Below are 17,850 nucleotides of genomic sequence, written 5' to 3' on the forward strand. Positions count from 1 at the left end.
ATTAAAGATAATTTTAAAATTTTCTCTTTAATGTTGCTTTATAATAAATAATAAACAATAAAACTATTGCTAATAATAATAATAAAAGAATTAAAACATAAATTAACCCCAGGTTGATTTAAAAAGTCAAGTTAAACTTGAAAATTGGAAAATTTCCAGAATCAGGAAAGTGCCAGAAGATCTTTCAAATCCAGTTAGAAGAGACTGAGTTAGGGTTGAAGAATTACCCAAGTGAACCCAGTCCTTCACTGTGCTTGAGACAAACTCTCTTTCAGGCTGCAGGCACGTCTATACTTGCAATAGCCCGGAAGGGGTAATCTCATCGCATACTTTATTGTTATTATTTTTTAACTTCTCCTAAAACAGATTCCACACCCATTGTCAGTAACCTGCCCCAACATTGGCCAATTCTTTCACTGCAATGAAACTAAACCACCCTTGCTACTTCCAGGGAAATTTCCAGTCAGCACGATCTCAGCAGCACAAAATGCAGTCAGATGATACCATTAAGACGGCCGTTTACCCTCCAAACTCCTCAGCATGAGGAAAGGGCCCAGTATCAGCAACTCTGCCCTTTGTCACGGTGTTTCTTTACTTATTTCTCTGAATTTCAAGTTCCATGTCTCTTATTAGCAACTATCTCTTAATTATAAGTTACTGTGGAATTCCACAGCTGGGTGTGGAAATCAAGTGGGTACTCAGGTGTCAGGTTTAATTAATGTGGGTAAGAAAACTCGAATTCATGGTTATCCTGAAAATCAAGAGATGTCTTGCGAAAACTTTCAGTACTTCACTGTGGTTTTTTTGGTAGGAAATTACAAACCTTCATTCTTAAACTAGAATCTCACCTAAGAAAAATAGCTACTTAATATTGAGTGCTGGCAAGGGAGAAGGCACTTAATGGAACACCTCACAAACTTCATCTCCTGCTCAGCAATCACTGAGCAATCAGGATTAGGGGAGCTCCCTGAGGCTCAGAACACTTATGGTAACTTGTATAACAGCATATAATTAATGCATGGCAGAGCTAGAATTTGAACCTGGATCTATAAGACTCCAATGTCCAAATATAGACAGGCTGGTGGATGAAAGGCATTTCAGGAGAAGGAACAGGAAGAGCAAAACAAGGTTTCAGATAACTGAATCAGTGCCTAGAAGGGATGAAAAAGGATCATTTTGCCATCCTGGCTGCCTCATTTGTAAAAGACTTAAATTTACCAAACCACAAGCTCAGGAGTGACTTTTGTATTAAAAACAACCTCCCCCAAGTGCCTTTATAAGTTCAACAACGTATCAGCTTCTTTGTCGGGCAAGGAGGCTTGGCTTCTCCATGAGTCACTTGTGATGTCTTTTTTTTTTTTTTTTTTTTTTGAGATAGAGTTTCGCTCTTGTTGCTCCAGGCTGGAGTACAGTGGCGCAGTCTCAGCTCACTGCAAGCTCTGCCTCCTGGGTTTACGCCATTCTCCTGCCTCAGCCTCCCAAGTAGCTGGGACTACAGGCGCCCGCCACCTCGCCCGGCTAGTTTTTTGTATTTTTTAGTAGAGACGGAGTTTCACCGTGTTAGCCAGGATGGTTTCGATCTTCTGACCTCGTGATCCACCCGTCTCGGCCTCCCAAAGTGCTGGGATTACAGGCTTGAGCCACCACGCCCGGCCCTTGTGATGTCTTAAACTGTTCCAGTTGACTTGGGAGAGGGCAGTCTATTACACACACAGGAAATAATGTCAGAACCGTGAAGCACAGTTTGGAGACTCAAGTGCATAACTTCATGCTTCTTGTATGGGTCTGCACCATCACTCAGGTGTGTCTGGCAATGGTTGAATCATACAGAAAGTCAAGTTCCGGCCTGGCTCAGAATGGCATTGCCTCTGCCCTCATAGGCCTCATCAGGTCTTGCCTGGATTAAAGATTGGCCTCCCCACTGGGCTACCTGACTCCAGCCACCCTCCCTCTGCAAGCTGCCTGAGTGTATTTCCAGAATACAAACCTCATTGAGCTACTCTCGAAAACCCTCTGTACTTCTCCTTAGTCTCCATGATGCAACCTCATCTCCTTAGCATGGCTCAGGTCCTGCCTACTTACATCCTCATTTTCTGCCGATCTGTTTTTTCTCACGTGTCAGTGATTATGAACTATCATAGGTTCCAGGATTGCATGCTTCCATACTTCCATGGCTCCGCATATGCTGTTCTCTTCTCCTAGAATAACTTTCCCCTGTTTTCTGCTCAGCAGACTTCTTCCCCTTCTTTAAGTAGTCTCAATTTATACACCACCTCCTCCATGAAACCTTTGTGGATTCTCCACGGCAAACTTAGGCACCCATTCTCTTAGGTATCTCCCTTTCCTTATAAAAGCTTCCATGATCATTATGTATTTCTCTACTGGATTGTTATTACAGTTTCTTGAGAGAGAGGACTGTTATTTATTTATTTTTGCCTCTTGGTAACTCCTATTAGGTGCTCAAATAATATTTCTTGAGGACATGAATAAATAAAGGGTCTGAGATATTTGGTATGTTTTTTTTCCTGAGAAAATGTCTCATAATCTATATATGAAGGAGAGTCAATGCATTCACAAGTATAAATATAAAATGCAGTTGGCAGATGGGATAAATATTTCATTTAACTGCATGGAAAATATTCAGCTCCCCCCCCTTGCAGTTTGTCTTCATCATTAAATTTTGAATACCTTGCAGGTGGGACCCATGTCTTTTATCTCAGTATCTTCAGTAACTGACATAAAGATGGTGTTTAGTAATATGTGATAAATGAATGAAAATGCAATTAGATTAATACTCTCCACGTATGGTCCTTCTGCTCTAGGCTGCAGTGATATGGGCCAAGCAGTATCTTTCATTATGGGACCAACATAACAGAAAGAGCACAAACAGTACATTTTATCACATTCCCAATAAAGATTCCCCTACACCATGTGAGGGGGAAGCAGGCTGGCTCTGTCTCTAACTTACTCTGTGATCTTGGCCAAGATCCTTTCTTTCCTAGTTACTCCATTTCCCCATTTAAAAAATGAGGAGTTGGACCAGATGATCTTTAAGGCCTTTCCAACTCTATCATTCACTGATTTGCCACATAAGTTTTGTAAATATGAAAATATGAGTCAGACTTCCTATTGGCTTGTCTCAACACATGCGGGCTCTGTGGATTCTTGACCTGAGAACCCATCAGCATTTAAGTGTTTGTTACCGAAGAAGGGAGGGGACAGAAACTGGAGTGTATTACTTTTAAGCTGGGGTTTCAAGCTATAATATTAAAGCCAGCCCATCCCCAAACCAAAAGAATTTCTCACTGCTTGTGTTGTCATAGAGAGAAGTTCAGTGCTAGGCACAAAACAGACTGGTGGAAGGGCTTTGATGGACAAGATAACTTCAAATGATAGAGCCCTTGTGGACGAAAGCGCAGCTTCACTTAATGGCAAATGATGCCCAGAGAAGATGGCACTTTTGTACACTAATTTACAAAAGGCTTTTGTGCAACAACATTGACCCATATAAACTATTGACCCCTTTTTTATAGCATTAAAAAAAGCATTTTTTAAAACTCTGTAAAAAAGAGATTACGATTGTTTCCTTTTTACTGACGAGAACTTTGAAGGCCAGAGAGATTAAGTAATTTACCCTAGCTAAACCAGCTAGTAAGGGCTTAGCAAAGAATGCATACAGTTCTCTCGCACCCCACTGCTTTCCTAATAGAGGCCATTCTCTCACTCGCGGGATCATCTCAAGGATACTGCAACTACTTCCCAACTGGGGAAGTAATTTTCCTGTCTTGAGTTTTGCTCGTCTCTCATCCATTTCCTACCCTGTCTTGATAGGAGGTTCCAGAGCAGAAGAGGCAGAGGATTTAAGAATGCTCTTAGAAGAGGATCAGAGAACTTTGTGGATGAGGAAAGGGCCTACGAGGGAGCCAAGAAGCACCCATGAGCATCTTTTTTCCATAAGCCCTATGGGTATTAAAGAGGATTTAAACAACAACGACAACAACAATATATATATATAATATATGTGTGTGGTGTGTGTGTGTCTGTGTGTTGCCCTCAGCTTGTCTCTTACTCACTGTATCTAAATCCAGTCTTCCAGGACATACCAGGGCCTGTTGAATGAGAAGAGGCACACAGAACTGCATACCCAGCTCCTCCCAGGTAATGTAGCAATCAGCCTGCAAATACATAGCAGGATAAACACAGTAGTGGGAAAACAACCTTGGAAATAGGGCCCAGAGCAAAGGAAGAAAGGGCTTTAGGGACCCAGGTTGGAAACCTGCATGTAATGCAAGTATGGAAAGAGGCTGCAATGGGCTGGTCAGTGACAGATTACTTGGGTCAGTCTTGAATAAATCTTTTCTTTGGGCCCTAGGCTCTTCACTCATATCGAAACAATGGCCTTTGTAGAGACTGGCCTTCTCATGCTTAGACTCCCGCCTGGAATGCCCCTTGTGCTTTTTTTCCCCATCTATCTAAATCTTACTCCTGCTGCAAGGCTCCATTCCAATCCTGTTTTCTCCATGATACTTCTCTGCCAACTCTTACTACTCTTCTCTTTTCCTTGTATTTGATATTGTGGTTTGGGATCATTAGTGATCCATGGCATAATTAACTTGATGGAATCAGGTAGAAAACTCTGTGCACAACTAAGTTTGGCAGATGTTTGTAAGAATCTTCTAGGAGAAAAGTTCTGTGCTAGGTAAGGTGGGATATAAACAAAAAATGTGGTACCAATCTTAAAGGGCTCAGACCTGGGTGCCGGAGACATTTACAAGTCTTGTAATATGAAGCATGATGAAATGAATACTCAGAGCAGAGAGCTACAGAGCACAGAGGACAGACAAATAGACAAATACTGACCAAATCAGGTACCTTCATCTGTCACTGGTCCCCAGGTGAAAACTCTTAAGCAGTGTTTCCTAAACTTGTCTGAATACAAGAATCACCCTTGGTTCTTCCTTAAAAATACAGCTTAGTGGGTTGATCCCTTGTAGGGAAATCTGTACATTTAACAAGCAACTCAGGGGAATATGATCATGAGTCAACTTGGGAAATGCTGCTGGAAAGCATGAATAAAAATCGAAGTACATGATCTAAGGAGTACACCCCAAACCAGCACAGACATAACCCAGGGTTTCCCTGATTCCTCACTTCCCCCATCTGGCATTCCTGATGTGGTTTCAAGCTCCTTGTACTGGGGACTAGCATTAAGAATTCCAAAATTGGCTTGCCGCAGTGGCTTATGCCTGTTATCCCAGCGCTTCAGGAGGCTGAGGAGGGCAGATCACCTGAGGTCAGGAGTTTGAGACCAGCCTGGCCAACATGGTGAAACCCTGTCTCTACTGAAAATATAAAAATTAGCCAGGTGTGGTGGTAGGCACCTGTAATCCCAGCTACTCAGGAGGCTGAGACAGGAGAATTGCTTGAACCAGGGAGGTGGAGAAGATTGCAGTGAGCCAAGATTGCACCATTGCACTCCAGCCTGGGTGACAAGAGTGAAACTCTACCTCAAAAAAAAAAAAAAAAAAAAAAAAGAATTCCAAGATCACACAAGGGAAGACCAAAGCTTGAAAAGATTTGCCTGTGGGCTCCTCTGCTTTAAGCCCTCTGGTTTTAGGTTGGAGAGTTTGAGGCTCAGGAAGGTGATGAATTTTCCCAGATCACATGGGCAGCTGATGGCAGAGCTGGGATGAGAAGCCCATCCCCCATTACGGATGGGTGTCCCCCACTCCCCACCCCCACAGCATGCTGTCCCTGTGTCTAACACTCAAAGCTTGTAAGCCACTATTCATGTTTATCTCTGTGCAAGGATGTTGAAACAACCCCCAGCACCACTCGCTTGGATCCTATAAACAACTGACATCAGATTGCTAGTTTGCAGAGACTGTTAAAAACAGCCTTGGAAACCATGCTTCAAAATTACCCAGCATATGCTATGGGTTTTTTTTTTTTTTTTTTTTAATAATAAAGCCAAATATCTGATACTATGGCTCTTCCTGTTCCCCTCTTCTTCGTCCTCCAGAAGCGAAGTACTCACAAGCCCCCGGCAGCATTTCCCAGTGGTCAGGGAGGGTGTGGACCACAAGCTGGCATTTCATGCTGTGTCTGGGGACCAAAGTAGCTTCTGGAAAGAAGAGAAATCCTTTCTTATAGCATCCTCTGATGACATTACCTCAAAACCTGAATCTCATGGAATTATAGCTGAGGTTTCACCCCATAAGCATGAAACAGGTGGGGGCCACAGACTGCATCCCTGGGGACTCAAGATAAGGCAAAAGTATTTTTTTGATATGTAATAAGTGAAGTAAAATATTTTGACAGCAGTGGCAGTAGCAATGTTAGGGCGAGTAACAAGAGTTCCGTTTGCCAAAGTATAATGAACACCTGAAGGTGAAAGCAGAAGTGGGCCCCAGGGATCAATCATCTGATCCAACCTCTTTGTTTTCTAGAGGAGGCCCAAGGAGGCTAGGGGACTTATGCCAGAATTAGCAAGTTAGTAACAGAGCCTAGCCCTACCCTGGCTACCAAGTCTCAACAATAAGACTCAGGCCTGCTGCAGTGCCCAGGCCTCTAATCCTTGGGTATGGAGACAGGCTGAAGGTCCTAAGCCCTACAGAATCATGTCTTCTCACGTGAGTAGGGTGTGAGGAGTGGACTCCCTCCGTAGGTCTGCCCCAGCTGCCCCCAGTGAAGTTCCCACCTGAGCTGTCTTTCTACAGGGCAGGGGCTGAGAGCCTGAAGTGGCTCTGGAGCCTTGGCCAAATGGTATATCCCTGACTCTAGGCTAGGTGCTGCCAGCGGACATTGGTCTTTGGCTCTCACTAGGTGGTCTCAAGCTAAAACCCACATGGAAACTTGGGGACCAGATGCCCAGGGGCTCTGATCTGCAAAGGGTCAAAATGGCATAATCAGCCCTTGGGTGTCAGATACAACTGCCATCTTCTTCCTCCTTTCCAAGGCACAAAGAACATTTCCTGAGTGCCTGGGAAGTATGACTTAGACCCAAGCCATACTTGATACCTAGGTGCTAGTCTATGACTTTGGAAAAGTTTCTACTCAGACTCAGTTTCCCTTGTATCCCATTTTGTAGATTTCCTTCTTTTTGTCAGTTTCTGATGCCTCTTTTATTTTCAACTGGACTTAACATAGTAGGGAAAAAAAACTGTGTGCTGGAGTCAGACCTAGGGTCAAATGATGCTCCTGCTTAATACAAGGTGCATGAATTTTGGTAAGTTAATTAGCCCACTGGAACCTCAATCTTCCCATTTTTCGAATGAAAATAATGTTATTTGCTCAAAGCGTTGTTGTGAGGATAAATGAGATAATGTTGATTTTTTTCCAACAGTGCCTTCTATGAGGCAGGTGTCCAAAAAACAGTAACTATTATTATCCTCATCACAGGACCCAGCCAACTGGGCTGCTCCAGAAGATGGAGAGGAGGACAGTTCAAGACTCAGGCCTAGACAGCAGGAGTCATCCTAACATCAATACATGACACCAAGCCTGGCACATGTAAACAGAAGTACACAAATTGTGAAACACAGGGAATTTTACTGTGGCCTTGTTGATTCTCCTCCCTTTACATAAAAGTGCATCATATCTGACTTGACTGAGGAAAGTCATCTGATGACCTCACAGCCCCAACTAAGCATCGACCATTGAGAAAAATTTCCATCCAATTTCTTGCTCACCCACCGAACAGAAGTGTGAGCTGATTAATAGCTGGTAACCTTTCATCTGGGAGTGTTTCAAGCAGTCACCACTTTTCTGCATCTTATTTTTACTTCCCTATGTGTCCTGTCTCTGACCATTCTATGTATTTCTGAGAAATGGTTTCTATGAAAGGAAATGGGCCATCTTTGGCAGTGTTAGAACCTCACTTACTTCTGTGAGGTATCAGAGGAAATGCTTTCATTAATAATCACAGCCTTCTGTCCAACAGATTGTGTTCTAGGTTGTGCTGCCAAGTCCCAGTGGGGAGGCACTGTGGCCCTTATCTGAGAACAGCAGGGAACTGCCGAGAGAGAAGAGCAGACCTGGAGTGTCCTGCTTCACCTGCACATTCCCTGTCACAGGGTTAGGCCTTCATCATCAGGAATGCAACCCCTGTCTTTGCATTCAGAGAACTTGAATATTTGGGGGAGGGGGTGAGTGGCATGCACCAGTGCCTACCAATAGTAGTCAACTCCCAACTCACTCATCTTCTGACTATCAGGTTGGTGCTCTTTCCTCTCTGAGATCCATTTGCTCTCACCATGTTCCCAAGTTGTTATCTCTACAGTAATTCTAAAAAGATACTTTAATTCATGTTGGTTAGTCTTAAAAACAACTTTGAAATTCCCGTATGAAGGTGACTTTATGAAGTAAAATGTTCTAGTTGAAGGAAACATGAGCTGAAAATGAGTCAAATCATTCATTTATTCAGCAAACTTTTACTCAGTATCATCATATGATTCCCAAATTTTTCTTTAGGACAGGTCTTTCCAGGTCTTTAGGGGAGATCCTAAAAAAAAATTGGGAATACTAGATAAGGTATTTATCTGCCTGCTAGACACTTCCACCATTGTATTCTACAACCACATCAAACTCCACATACTATGCAAACATGAATTGGTCCTCCTTTTTCTCCTAAAACATCCTTTTATTCTTTGTTGCTCTCTGAGTAAGTGGCCCTGCCATCTTCTCAAGGTTCCATGCAGAGTCTGGGCATCATTCTGAACTTCTCTATTTCATGTTTCTGTATGTAACCTATCAACAAGTTAAGAAGTTGGTAGATTCTACTTTTTAACTCTTGATTCCATCTACTTTTCTCTGTTGCCAATACTTTGGTTCAGGCTATTATCCTATCACTTTGAGTAGTAGAATAGCTTTCTAACTTGCTTCCCCATCTACAGTCTTGCCCTCCTGAATTACATCTTCCATACTATCACAGCTGGAATAACCTTTCTAAAACACAAAACCCAACAATGTCACTGCCCTGCTTAAACCCTTCAGTGGTCTCTCATTATCCTCACTCTGAATTCCAACTGTCAGCATGGCTTCTCAGACCTATGCACTTGGGCCTATCCTTTCCCTCCAGCCTCCCACCTTCCTCCCTCCCTTCGCCCTTCCTGGCACTTCTTCAGTTTCCTCTCTCCTCATGTTCTCACCTATGCCCCAACTTCCTAATATCATGCCAAACTTCTCTGTGTTTCCTTTTGCTGTTCCTTTTGCTCTGAGGGAAGTTCTCATTAGCTACACGTTGGTTCTCTAGTGAACTCCCACTGATATTTCAAGATATAGAGGAGGCACCTCATTTTCAGTGACTTCACTGTCTGGCTACTTCTTCTTTTGCACATTGCACAACTGATGTTACTGCATCACCTGCCACAGTAGTATCTGTATTCCGTGTCTCCCATCTCACAGATGGGGGTTCCTCAAGGGCAGGTGATTGTCCAGTTCACCTCAGCACTAGTTCAGAGCCCACTGCTGAACAGATACCCAGGAAATGTTGTTGAATTAATTAATTACTATGTAATCCCTCCCATTAACAGCTAGAGCTTATCAGTTGAGTAATAAGAGATAACCTATGCAACGAAGCTTAAAGATGACTGCACTAAGTGCCATTAGGGAGAGAAAAGCAGTGTCATGAGGGAGAGAGAGAGAACATGCTTCTTTCTAGGAAACCAATAACAAAGTTTCTTTGAGATATTGGGTAGAGAATATTTTAAAAAGTGGTCCCTTGAAATTGTCTCAAGGAAATAATGAAACAAGCCTGCTGAGACATACATACAAAGGGTGTTTACCCCAGCATTGTTTAAAACATTTTTAAAAACCACTTTTAATAACTACCTAAAGGTCCATCAGAGGAAACTGGCTAAACAAATTTTTTTAGAGCAACGAATGGAAATTATGAAGCCATTAAAAGTGATAATGTATATCTACATTGATTGATATGGAGGATATTGACTCAATGTCATTTATTTAAGTGAAAACACATAAGTATACAAATAAACTGTATACTTTCAAGGATAAACCCTTACCTGAGGACATACATTAAATATAATATAATGGAGGAAGGGAATGGAAGTGAGTATAGCAAACAAAGGGTAAATTAAAACTATATGAGAAAACACAAGAAGGACTTTATATAAACAATGTTGATATTGAGCCATGATCTGAGGAATACGATTAACATAAGCAGCACTTTAGGAATAAAAATGAAAGAAAAAAGGAGAGATAATATTGTAATAAATAGTTAAGTGAAAAATGCAGGTCACAAAACAGTAAGTGTAGCACCACTTGCTTTTGCTTTATACACACAGTCACTTGAGCTTGTGTGCCCAGGAAGTTTGCTCAGTTCATAATTTATATCAAAATCTTAACAGTGGTTATAACTGCTGGTGGTATAATGGTGGCATTTCACTCTCTCGTTAATATCTTTCTGAACTCTTTATAATGAGCATATAACATTTATAAGCAGAAATATATGCAAATGTTCTTATTTCAGCAAACAAATAAACGCACAAAGTGTCTTTCATTCACCAAACTAATAAAATCCTAACAAAGCCCAATTCTTTCTATAGCGTCTGTGTTTCATTTTCTTTCCTGATGCAGCTTGTAAAATGCACTAGATTAAGAGTGAGAAGCACTTTTACAATTTGCAAACTGCCTCTGGGTTTGTTCTTACAATGACCTGGTGAATTAGGTGAGGCAGAAACCTTCATAGAACTTGTATAGATGAGAAAACTGAAGTTCAAAGAGGACACAGAGTTTTGCAAAAGTCACACGGGAAAACACTGGTAGAATTTGGACTGAAACTTAGCTCTGGTGCTTTAGGGAAAGGTGTGGTCCCGTGAACCAATCAAAGCACAGAAAACTCATACAGGCCTTTGGGAGGTCTGGAAAACTTCCCGAGGATATTAGCTGGTTTTGTGGTCAACAGTTTCAGGTTGAGGTCCCAGAATGGTGGGTTTTACCTTCAGGGAAATCATTTCCTTATTTCCTGGAAAGGCAGCAAATAAGGTTGACTAGAGATGTTAATGTTCCCAAAGGCTTCTTGGATCTTTACTTTGTCCTTTGGGTAGATTCCTTTCCGGACTTCATTGGACAACTCTAGATCCAACCATAGGTATGCAGAAGTGGTGATCTATGGAATTTCTGAATTTTCTATTTTTTGAATTTGAATATAAGTCATTGTAATGGATAGTGCTTTAGCATTTACAAAGCTCTCTCCTATCTCACATCTAATGTAAACCTTGGCATTGTTAGCATCAATCTTACAGAAGACAAAACTGAGCCTCAGAGAGGTTTGGTGACAGTAGATTCTGATGGTCAGGGACTCTGACTCCCAGTGCTGTGTCTCCCAATCACAACTTCTCCAAGGTGCTGAGATGTCAGCTCAGGGTTCTCCTGAGCTTCTCCTCCATATTCATCACTTCAACCAGAGCTAAACGGAATGAGCCTCAGAACTAAAGGTCTTTGACCTACCTGTGAATCCTAGAATACTGCTGTTAATTCATTGTTTGTAAAGGGAGTAGCTCTAACTGAAAGCACCACAAGAGTTCCCTTTCCAGGATTCTTTCATCCCAGACCCCTCCCAAAGGCCTGTGTGGGTTTTCCATGCTTTAAGTTCATTGGACCACACCTTTCCTAAAGCACCAGAGCTAGGTTTCAGTCTCAGCTTTGCCAGTGTTTTCCTGTGTGACCTTTGCAAAAAGTCTGTGTCCTCTTTGAGCTTCAGTTTTCTCATCTATACAAGTTCTGTGAAAGTTTCTGCCTCAACGAATTTCCCAGGTCATTGTAAGAACAAACCCTGGAGGCAGTTTGCAAATTGTAAAATTGTTTATCGCTCTTAATCTAGTGCACTTTCCAGGCAATGTCAGAAAAGAAAACAAGACCCAGACTATATAGAAAGAAATGGACTTTGTGGCTGGGCGCAGTGGCTCAAGCCTGTAATCCCAGCACTTTGGGAGGCCAAGACGGGCAGATTACGAGGTCAAGAGATCGAGACCATCCTGGCGAACACAGTGAAATCCCGTCTCTACTAAAAATACAAAAAATTAACTGGGTGTGGTGGCGGGCACCTGTAGTCCCAATTACTCGGGAGGCTGAGGCAGGAGAATGGCGTGAACCTGGGAGGCGGAGCTTGCAGTGAGCCGAGATTGCACCACTGCACTCCAGCCTGGGCGACAGAGCGAGATTCCGTCTCAAAAAACGAAAAAAAAAAAAAAAAAGAAGAAAGAAAGAAAGAAGGGGGCTTTGTTAGGCAGGGACAAAAAGAGGGAGTAGGTTTTCAAATCCCTGGCACAAAGGAGAAAACACACTTGTTGATGAGGAGCCAACAGAAGATTCAAAAAAAGAAGCTGGAGGAAGAGGAGTTGCGTAGAAGGAGAAGCACAACCAAGTGTCCCTTTTTAGGGTTTTGGGAGCTGGATGGAAAGAACATATTTACCAAAGGTTGCAAGAGGAATGCTGACCCTCTCCTGTGAGGTCCCTGTCTTTGATGTGTTTCCAGCTCTGATTTAGGCTTACCCTGTCCTTGCTGGGTCTTTGTGAAGTATCCAGCAAGGCTGGAACAAAGCACTTTATTGTGGTGCATGAAAAATATCTTTGCTGAGAGGGACAATGCCAAGGCTAGGGAGACTAAAATTAGACCTTCCGGTGTGTTTGACTTGGCAGTTGTATGGCCTCCTCCACCTGCCTCCCTCCCAGCCGTGGGCCTTCTGAGAGCATAGGTAGCGTGTGCTGAAGGAGAGGAAGTGCTGCTTCCTCTGGCACCCTGTGGAGATGACAAATGCTTCTGGGCCTGTGTAACTGTCACTTGGAGTAGTTACGTGAAGTGATACTTAGTTTGAAGGGATATGTTTCCACATCAGCTAATTTGCAAATAAGGATGAAACCATATTGTGTCTCCCCATTAACTTAATGCCCCTGCATGTTGAAACCAAAAGAAAACCTAAAAACAATCCTATGTTTGAACCTCACATTTACTTTTGTCTAAGAATTCACAGCTTCACCTAGTAACCATGGCAGAATCCAAAGAGCCAGTTATCAGTGCCTTCCAACATACAGTGGAGTTGTGTTGTCTGCAGCAAAGACCTGGGCCTTCTCATTAGACAAACAAGGTGAGATATTTGCTAGAGCATGTCTACTAGCTGGGGAGGGAAAGTTACTGAGTTTTTCTTATCCTGGTCATTCAGCATTAAATTGTGTATATTAATAACTACCTCAAAATGTTAAATAAAATAATAAATCTATATGACTGATATTTTAGCAGTAATAACAACAGTTATATGATCAAGTGCTCACTATGTGCTCATGGATTACCTCACTTATTTACAACAGTTTTATGAAGTAGATACCATTATATAATCATATTACAGTTGGGGTGAATGAGGCTTACAGAGAAGGTCACACAACAAGAAAATGGTGGAGTTGGGATTTCAACCCTGATAGGCCCTTAGCCATTGTAAAGTATTCTGTCAGATTAGAAATGAGAAACAAGAAAGTACTTTTCTGTGAATAAAACTATTATTTCCACATAAGAGCTCATCCGTCTCCATTTGCTCATGGGTGCTGCCTTTATGTAACATTTTTTTCCCCAAGTGAGGGAACTCCGGAGTCCCCTGAGGCTTGGTCAGTTATCTCACAATTGCCTGCCCCTGGTCCCCAGGGGCATGAGAAAGGACTTGGATGCTAAATACAAGAGTAGCCATTGAAAGAACAGGGAATGTTTAGCTTGGAGAAACAAAGACTCAAAAGAGGACATTTAAGGTCTCCTCAAATACATGCAGAATTTTCAGGCACAAAAATAGACATATAGATCAGCATAACAGAATGGAGAGTCTAGAAATAGATCCAGCTATACAGACTCACTTAATATATGATCAAGAAAGCTTTTCAGAACAAGGGGAAATAGAGGAAATATAATTTATAAGTGACATAATCACCTCTTGATAGCAATTTAATAAAAAAAGTAAGAACCATACCATATGCCATCTTTTAAAAAATCATTAACATTTGGAATCAAAAGTTCAATATAAAAATTATCAAAGAAAACTATCAGAAACCGAAAATATAGACAAAAGTTTCAGAGTGATGGTTCAGTCAACAATGGACTATATATATATGATGGTGGTCCCATAAGAGTATAATATATTTTTACGGTACGTTTTGCATGTTTAGATATATTTAAATATACAAATACTATTGTGTTACAATTGCCTACAGTACTCAGTACAGTAACCTGCTGTACAGGCTTGCAGCCTGTAGCCTATAGGCAGGTATGTAGTAGGCTATGCCGTCTAGGCATGTGTAAGGACACTCTATGATATTTGCACAATGATACAATTCTCAGAACATGTTTCTGTCATTAAGTGATGCATGACTGTATTTATATGTAAAGCAAATACCAATGATTAAGGAAAACATCATAGACAGAAGACAGAAATGATCAAATAGTATGAATAGATAATTCATACCACAAATAGTAAACTGACAGAAGTATGTTTAACCTGATTATTAAGGTCAAGATGGACTCAATAAAAGCAAAGGCAGAAACTATAAAGGAAAAGACTGATAGATATAACTACATAAAGATTCACAGTTTAGGGAATCTAAAAAAACAGAAAAAGTAAAAATAACAACATGGGACTACATATTCAACACACGTGTCTTTTAAGTATTGAGGTTGCTTAAAAATAAATGGGAAGAGGATTATGCTAGCAGGCTGAGCAATGAACATCAGTAGAATATGAACAAAAGATTAAATATCAATGGCCAAGTTTACACCTACAAATAATCAAATACAGCAAAATTGTATGTTAATATAACCCACCAGAAAACACTAGAAATAAATAATTAAGCATAAACTTTTGATTCCAGGGGAAGGCATCTTAAAGAAATAACCCAAGAGGAAAAAATTACATACAGACACATATTTATTGCATTTTCATTTTAATAATAGTAGAAACTCTAGCACTATAACCATTCCCCACTAGGGAAATGGATAGTAAATTATGGCACATTAACTCAATGGAACATAAAATTGTGAATGCAATGTTGAAACATGGCAAATTACTTATGATATGCTAAGTGGAGAAAGCAGAGATGCAAAATTAAACACACTCTATAATTACAACTAGTTACTGCAAAAAGTGAAGACAATTGTTTTCCCCTCTTGCTCCTTACAAATGAATAAAAAGTGTGGACTATATGCAGAAACCATGTTATGTATCAGAATATGCAGATGAAAAACAAAGAGCTTATTTCCTGTACAAACCAATGACCCAATGAGAGGGACAAATAATATGCAAAAAAATTTATTTATAAGTTATAATACGGAATGATAAGCATATTCCTATAATGTACAAGTTTCTATGGTAACAAGTGAATGTTAAATAGAGATCTCTTACAGGTTATCGTATTAACTTATATATTAAAATATAAGAACTTGTAAAGATATTTGTGAAATCGGGCCGGGCGCGGTAGCTCACGCCTGTAATCCCAGCACTTTGGGAGGCCGAGGCAGGCGGATCACGAGGTCAGGAGTTCGACACCAGCCTGGCCAACATAGTGAAACCCCATCTCTACTAAAAATACAAAAAATTAGCCAAGCGTGGTGGTGCATGCCTCTAATTCCAGCTAGTTGGGAGGCTGAGGCAGGAGAATCACTTGCACCCGGGAGGCGGAGGTTGCAGTGAGCAGAGATTGCGCCACTACACTCCAGCCTGGGCGACAATGTGAGACTCCATCTCAAAAAAAAAAAAAAAAAAAAAGATATTTGTGAAATCTACTTAATTTTCCCTATATTAGGTTGAGAAGGTTGAAGTCCAAAGAGAGTAAGTAGTCTAGAGTCAGAAAGGTAGAACTGTACTTAGAAAAAGAACCAGGTTTCTTAACTCCCACTATCATGTTATTTCAATTATTTTATGGACTGTCTTCAATGATTTAACCTTCAAATCATTCAGAGGTAGGTAGTCCCTTGTATTTTAAGCTAATGATGGATACCCTTTTATTCTTATTTTCTTCTGACTTTAGGAATCTGAATTCCTCCTCTGCTTCCCTCCCGGGTTGGGAGGTGACCAGCAACCAGCCTGCTTTTCTACTTTCCCAGTACCTGCAATCCAGAAGGAAGAGGTTCACTTGGCCATCTCCTACAAAAAGTTTAATAGGCTGGGCATGGTGGTTCATGCCTGTAATCCCAGCACTTTGGGAGGCAGGGCAGGTGGATTGTTTGAGCCCAGAAGCTTCAGACCAGCCTGGGTAACATGGTGAAACCCTGTCTCTACAAAAAATAAAATAAAATAAAATAAAATAGAAAAGAAAAGAAAAAGGAAGGAAGGAAGGAAGGAAGGTAGGTAGGTTAAGAAAGCAAGCAAGCAAGAAAGAAAGAAAGAAGGAAAGATTAGCTGGGCATGGTGGCATGTGCCTGTAGTTCCAGTTACTTGGTAGGCTGAGGAAGGAGGATTGCTTGAGCCAAGGAGGTGGAGGCTGCAGTGAGCCGTGATCACACCATTACACCCCAGGCTGGGGGACAGAGTGAGATCCTATCTCAAAAAACAAAGTTTGCTAGCTTAGTTTTCATGAAATAGTGAAGCCTTTCATAACTGGCAAGGCTCCTTTCCACATCCAACCCAAAGATTACAGCATGGAAAATGAATGGGCAGAAGAGAAACAAACAAAGGAAAATCCCTGGGTGTTCACCTGGGGCCAGTGACTGGCAAGGATCCCAGGGCATATGGACACCTTTATTAAACTACTTGTAAAACTCTATGGACTGTATTTAATTGCTTTTTTGAAAGGACTAACTTGAATATGCCCAAAGAATTTTCAGCTGGAATATTAGCTAAAATCTGAATAAGAAAGATGAAGACAAGAGTTAAATTGGTGACTTTGAGAAAGCACTGTGTAAAATGTTAGGGGGCAGACACTTCTGAAACCATGGTGCAGAAAGGAACGTAGCTTTTGTGAAAGAACACAGTGGGTCAAGAAGGAGTGTTTCACGTGAGATGATAGGGCTAAAAGTACTGTATTTTGGCCCATATAAAATCATTTTCAACGGTAGAGAAAAAGTTATCTGTTAACTGAACTCTGCTGACTTTTTTACAGAAATATAAAGATCAGGGTGGGGGGAATCAAAGAAAGACATAGGATAGGATTTACCAAGAACCTATGGGTCAGTTATGACTTGGAGGAGAATAGAATGGGTGTCAGGACAAGCTTCGAAACTTGAAGTCAATAGAAATTACCAGATGCATGAGAAATACAAAGAAAATGTGAAGTCAAATCCCAGTAAATGGCTTCCTTGCTGCTAAAGTTAGGTTGCTTGTTGAAAACGCATGTTTGGCTTTTGAGAACTTCATTCAACCACTAAGCAAGTGCTGCCAAGCAGAATCCTAGAATCGCTGAACTGAGAGGGAACCCAAAGATCCTAGTTTAGATAAACTCTTTCCTTTTCCAGATGAGAAACAAGTCTAGGGAAGACACAAGCGTTCTCTAAGTGTGTAGAAAATATCTATGGCAGATCTCTTACCAAAGCCTCATCTCCTGATTCCAAATCCAATATTCTCTTCAGTTGCCACTTTTACCCAAAGTCTATCAACAAAAACACCAAGTAGGTATCAGAAGAAGTGGGCTTACTCAACTTGCAGAGAAGCATAAGGCAATGGAGTATACAGTGGGCAGGACCTCGTCTCTGTCTCAGTAATTCAGCAAAGTGTCATGAGTTTGCAATCCTAAGTCTGAAATTTATGGGTCAGCCTATGTTGCTCCATTTCTTCCCCTAGTTCTAGTTAATCAGAAATTCTATCATTTCTTTTTTTTTTTTTTTTTGAGAAGGAGTCTCGTTCTGTCGCCCAGGCTGGAGTG

The 17,850-nt window shown here is 41.2% G+C and overlaps 1 protein-coding gene across 1 annotated transcript in view; it reads right to left on the reverse strand.

The window, feature by feature from the left end:
• The window catches only part of VSNL1 (visinin-like 1), a 110,280-nt gene that overhangs the window by 58,791 nt on the left and 33,639 nt on the right, over window positions 1–17,850 (reverse strand). The window lies entirely within an intron of this gene.

This window comes from Colobus angolensis, unplaced genomic scaffold (genome assembly GCF_000951035.1).
Source record: "Colobus angolensis palliatus isolate OR3802 unplaced genomic scaffold, Cang.pa_1.0 Scaffold109, whole genome shotgun sequence".
Taxonomy (NCBI): domain Eukaryota; kingdom Metazoa; phylum Chordata; class Mammalia; order Primates; family Cercopithecidae; genus Colobus; species Colobus angolensis.